We start from the raw sequence: 6,000 nt of genomic DNA, 5'->3' as shown, positions 1-6,000 counted from the left end.
ACGACACCATTTTGAAATTTTTTTTCTTTGTATTTTTTAAGACTGTTGTCGGAACATTCTGTGCTACTTGCACAGTAACTGGCTATCCTTGTTTTTTTTTACTTCTGTTGTTCAAATAGTCTGTTTTCTTGAATAGGGGGAGGAGATTGACTTAGCTACAAAAAGCCCAAATATTACAAAAAGGATATTATAATCAAACTAAGAATTCTAAAACAAAGCATTCGAAGCCACCAATTTGAAGGCACCGAGACGGCAATAAAAGCCAATTGAAGCAGTAAAAACAGCGCCTCAGGTCGTAGAGACGACCTTTATGAATTCGACAAAAATATTTGCTGTTTTTAATGGTCTTTTTAACTGCCGTATTTTTAACTGTCTTTTTAACACGAACATGTTGAAACAAAGAAGAAATTATGCCGTCCCCAGTTTTGCCAGAAATTTTTTTAGGAAAAAAGTTTCTAAATAATTATTGTTGGCAATCTGTTTTCGGCGAGAAATTTATAACATAATATGTGGTGAATATTGAAGCGTATTCATAAGAGAATCAAAACTTCATAAAAATAATATAAAAATCTTCAGACAAAAAATGCAACTAGAAGTCCAATTGCCCCCATGACGCCTCAATTTGCGTTTTTTATTGATAGTATTTCCAAACATTTCTGAAGACTGCCTGCAACAAAACTTTAACGACTATTCATATATTTTTTATTATCTATTTAAATTGGGCGCTCAATTGCACATTTGAGGCTACTAGTCTCCTTCAAAATCCAAAGCTTCTTAATGTTAAAACTCCGGGGCAAAAACTAGAAACAATTTCAATGAAACAAAACATGTTTTTCTTCGTCGTACTTTCAAGGAAAAGTTAATACCAACATTTTTAATTAACGATCCTTAATTTGCCTAATTTATTTAGTGCTCATGTTCATGGACGCTCCGATTTGTCCAAAAGAGATTTCTCAAGTGGTTTAATTGCAAAAACGTGAAATGTAATTTTTTACTTACCAAGATCTTCAATATGGTGTAAAATTTGTTTCAATAATGAAATGGGTCCAAAATGTTTCATTTATATTCATTCAATTAGGGAAGGGACAACTCTACTGAAAGATTAATTTTAAAGGGTTCAAATTAATTTATATTCAATTTGATAGTTAAAAAAGCAAGAAAACACTCACGATTCGGGCTGTCAAGAAGCAGATTTTGACCTTGACCTCATTCGTGAGACAATCAGGCAGACAAAGAGGTATGTTTCTAGTAGAAGTCTGTATACAGAGAAATCAAGACAGAAAGGGTTTAGATCTTGTGAACCTCTATGACCCCACCTCGTGAAGAACTTTCCTCCTTATAAAAGAATAATTCAACAATCAAGAAGATTTGAAATTTCTACCTTACAAAGAAACGAATTTCTGTTTTTTGCACAGGATGGATTTGGGATATTTAATAAAAACTCCCTTAACTTTTATATTTTTCTAAAAATTGACTTGGATTTGATATAGAGAAAAAAATCTGGGCTGAATTTCAGTTCAATGTCAAATTTTATTATTTTGAAAAGGCACTTTTAATCAACGTTAGATCTGGCGTGGACATATGCTTATAATAATTTGAGCTCAGATGCCAAGTATTACAATTACGATCGATATCTTGGCAGCAAGGGTCATTTTGAGGGCTCATTAGTCCAGCTAATGGTGGCCTTAGGGACCTAATTTAAAAGAGAGGCTTGTAAAAACCTGAAACCTGGGCTGCTTATCATGGAAAACCAGGTTAAGAACAATCAGTTATGTTCTGAACTATTTTTATAAATTTCATCAGCTAAACAAAGTGCTTTTTGAAGAATCAGTTTAATGTTCAATAACTTGTTTAAAAACTTTACTTGTAGAAACTTATAATTTTAATGATAAATTTGCGGCAAACGCAAAAAGGGACTGCATTTTTTATGCTTTTCATTAGCTTTTGCGTTTATTTACCATTCTGTTCATATAACTGTCTGCCAATTGTGACAATAAAGAAAAAAGTCAGGTCTACTGACAGACAATCTCCCAGTCAAAACAGATATAACGGGAGAAATACTTTTCCATTTATCACAAATCAAGTCCATTAGGCCTTTGTGACTTCAGATCGCGTCCGCTGAATCAATAAAAGCATGTCTCAGGGCCCCAAAGGGAGACGAAATAGTCTTTCAATCACATGATAATTTCTTACCTTGGAGAAGCACAGACCTTATTAAGATGTCATGTAATTGCAATTAAATCGAGGCCAATTCCATTTTCTAAAAACAAAAAAAAAACAGGAATTGTTTGTATGATTTAAAGCAGCGACAAATGCGACTTTGCAAAAAAATCTGTGTGAAACGATGCAAAAATGGTAGTTATAATTTGAAAGACTGGTATTTGTAAGCTAATAAATCAAACGCCGCTCATGATTACTGTCCGTAACAGGAATTAGCTTTGTTTTCTCGTGCTTTCTGCTTCAATGCGGCAAGTTTTAAAAAATGTGTCAAACTCTGGATTCAGGAAAAGCGATAGTACTGCACAATGGATTAAGCATTATCAAGTCATGCTCCTTGCATACTTGGCGCCATTCATGACAAAACAAGTTCTGTTTTAAAACTGAAAAATTTATTCAGGCTTAAGCAGCAAGCTTCAATTTGGCACAATCAGCAAAAGATTACTTGTTGTGATAAACTCACGAAACAAATTCTGAGCATGAAGTATTATGTTCAATAAAACACCACAATGTCATTACGAGGCCAAATTGTGCACTGGATAGGCGAACAACATTGTGTCTGCGTCTCCTGGATTCCATAGACAAATCTTTAAACATGTTCCAAAATGTCAGTGGATTCCACTTACAAAACTTCCGTGGACAAAACTTCCGCGTACAAATACCTTAAACGTAAATTTTGTTGGCACATTTTTGCAAAAATGGCTAGTTGTTGTGGATTCCGCAAGTGGTTTCCACAAAAAATAAGTGAAATCCGCAAATGTAAGTGGAATCCGCAAAACTTGTAAGTGGAATCCGCAATTTTAAGCAAATTCCGCAAACTGCAGATGGGTTCAGAACTTTGTTTATTACTGAACTCTCATATGAACAATTGAAATCTAGAGCTGGAATTCTAGCAATGTGGAAGTTAAAGGCAAGGACTTAACCATTGTCAGCGGAATCCATGAACAAATCTCAAAACATTAGTTAACAAAATCGGTGTATGTCACTTTTTAGTAGTTTGGAAATACAACACCGAAGATTTTTGTAGTCCAATACTTGGAGTCAATGGGTTGAGAGTGTATAGAAATACAACACACAGCATATCGCCAAATTAGGTCAGTATTTGGGATTGCGTCTATCCCAAATACTGATTTTGAAGCACAGCACCAAATAAATTCAATATTTGTAGTCATTGGGTTGAGAGTGTATGGAAACACATAACACAGCATATCGCCAATTTAGGTCAGTATTTGGGATTGCATCAGTATTTGGGATCGAAGTTCAGATCGAAAAATGTCAGCATTTGGGATCGGCAGGTCAAAATTTGGGATCGAAGTTTAGTAGTTCAGTATTTGGGATCAAAGTTGAGATCGAAATTGACAGGATTTGAGATCGAAATTGGGTTGACACGAGTTGAGATGAAACGTTTGGTATTTCAACTGGTAGTTGATCAATGTAGTAATTGAGATTGATTTTTCTGGTGACCAGTAAATAAAAGATATAATTTTAAACGCTACACTACACATATACATATATGTAAACGTAATCCGCAAACAAAATGCGGATTTCACTTACAATTTGCGGATTCCACTCACATTTGCGGAATCCGCAACGGCTCAATTTAAATATACAAATGTCTTGCTCAATTTAACTGCACCAACTGTTCTGGTTTCCGCAAGTACGGTTGCGGATTCCGTAAAATCGCCTTTTTTCGGAACGATTTTGAGCGGTACACTGTTTTAGGTTTCTGTTTGTGGACTCCAAAACAGCGAAGAAGATCAAAGAAAAGTAGCAAAGTTGCTGATTCCGCAACAAATCTGATTTTGGCTTGTTGCGCAATCCGCTTACAATGCACAGAATGCACAGTTTGGCCTCGTAATAGTTTCCTAAAGGTTTTAAATACAGACGACGCAAAAATGTATTGCAAAACCAGAGACCAAGAAGTCATGCTCAGTTGTATCATAATCAAATTGGATTGAGGAGTAGTAATAGCATGAAAAAATTACATCTAGCAAAAAAAAATTGAGATTTTTTAGTGAGAATCATCCCTTCACACGCCATAACAAGTGCAAAGTGATAAATTTTGCTTCTAGTAACAAGACTTTTTTTGGCAAATAAGCTTCCTTCAACCAATTTAGAACGATTTTTAAGACGGATTAAATCTCCGCTTACGCGTTAATAGCGCGAAATTTATCGCTCGTTAATTGTCCCATATTGACCAAAATGGCAATTTTTAAACGTCCATAACTTTAGAAAAATGCTCGCAGGTGAAACATCTTTCCAAATTTAAGCTCACGACAATAATACTTTTTCAATGATATAAAATTGATTCAAAATCCGTCAAAAATGGATAGCTAAAAATTCGAAATTCGTCTGAAGAAAAAAAACACACTCTGAGCACAAATACTCCATTACTTTCGTTACAAAAGTCGGAACATCAGCAGTATCGAAAGCTACGATCAAACCATCAGTAATTTTAAGCAAACTTCTAAAAATAGGGTTTCCAGGTTACCTTTTTGGATAAGATACTTTGGCCGCTCATCGGTTGCGAACACAATTAAATAACTAAAGCTAAAATTTCGATTTTATTTTCCACAAAAAGTTTTGTAAATGTGGACTTTATATCAAAAAAGCTGACGAAATCAGTTTTTGGGATGTGGAACCTGATCTAAACTACATTTTATGATTGGATAAATTAGATATTTTACCACTGTAAAGTATTTAATATTAACCAATCATGATCTATCTAACTAACAACCCACTTATTTGTAAGTGCTGAGATTACTTGTAATTTCAGCACCAGAGAGATTGGAATTTAACTTAGAAATTAGTTGCCTCTCCAAGAGAACTTCAGCAGCCGCAATAAACCAGTATACCCTAGATCTATTGAGCCTAGCAGAGACTAGTTAAACAACCTGAGACTAGATAGTATAAGAGTAAGATTAGGATCGGTATTAGACTAAGAAGTTGCACGAATCTATCCGGCCGAAAATTAGATAGCGTGACGAGCAGACGGTGTACCCTATCCGAAATTATTCTATGAGTTAAGACCACAGATATAACTCATCTGGTGCGACCATAAGTCTCGAACAGGACCTTAATAGTTTAGAATTAACCAAAAATAGATTAGAATTTAGACAAAACATTTTTAAAATGTTATACGACGATAAGTTAATCGAAATGTCTCTACGACTCAATAGATCAGAGCCAATATTCCGAACGATAATAGAACTACCCGGAATTGGAAGAAGACCTCGAACCAGAGACGACATGCGACAAAGTAGAAACTTACCAAATAGTTATATGATAGTACGGCAAAAGCCAACACAAACTTTTATATTTAGAATTTTATTAGCAATGAATTTAGATTTTCATTTGCAAACATAAAATCTTGAAGTCAATCTTCATAATCATTTCAGGCGCTAAACAAAACTATTAATATACAATAACGATTGATAAAAAGATCTCAGATCGTTTTCCTAAAATTCTGCAGTTTTATATAAAACATGTTTGGAAAATATTTATTGAAAATCAAAACAAAAATTAGTAGCATGACAATAAACTGTTAGTAATCATAAAATCATCAGTTGTCCCAGCTTCATCACCTAAAACATAACAGCAATCATAAGCTCACTAATATCATTAAAACACTAAATCTTTTTCTTAAACAAATTTAAACCATTTTAAACTTAAATTCACTTAATTTTAAAATCAGATCATCAAGGCTTATCCTTGGATCTTAATTAATTTTCTATTTAATTAAATTTAAAACTTGATCATCAAGGCCTATCCTTGGATCAAAAA

At 34.0% G+C, this 6,000-nt stretch overlaps 2 protein-coding genes across 4 annotated transcripts in view; both read right to left on the bottom strand.

Annotated features, from left to right (window-relative positions):
- LOC134840146 (somatostatin receptor type 5-like) overlaps nt 1–2,411 on the bottom strand; it is a 39,452-nt gene extending 37,041 nt beyond the window's left edge. Inside the window, exons 1-2 of one of the 3 annotated variants that reach the window (XM_063855844.1) lie at nt 2,194–2,411; nt 1,170–1,335 (exon numbers count right to left, since the gene is read on the bottom strand). The gene's annotated coding sequence lies outside the window, so the exon portion shown is untranslated. Of the gene's footprint in view, nt 1–1,169; nt 1,554–2,193 lie in introns of those variants that run through there. The other 2 variants (XM_063855850.1, XM_063855848.1) reach the window with 2 other exon arrangements.
- Nucleotides 1–6,000, bottom strand: part of LOC134840456 (proteasome subunit beta type-7-like) — a 287,503-nt gene that overhangs the window by 149,318 nt on the left and 132,185 nt on the right. The gene's annotated exons all lie outside the window — the stretch shown is intronic.

The sequence above is a fragment of the Symsagittifera roscoffensis genome, chromosome 2, assembly GCF_963678635.1.
Source record: "Symsagittifera roscoffensis chromosome 2, txSymRosc1.1, whole genome shotgun sequence".
In the NCBI taxonomy this organism is placed as follows: Eukaryota; Metazoa; Xenacoelomorpha; order Acoela; family Convolutidae; genus Symsagittifera; species Symsagittifera roscoffensis.
The sequence above is the reverse complement of the archived record's forward strand: the minus strand, read 5'-3'. Positions and strand labels throughout refer to the sequence as shown.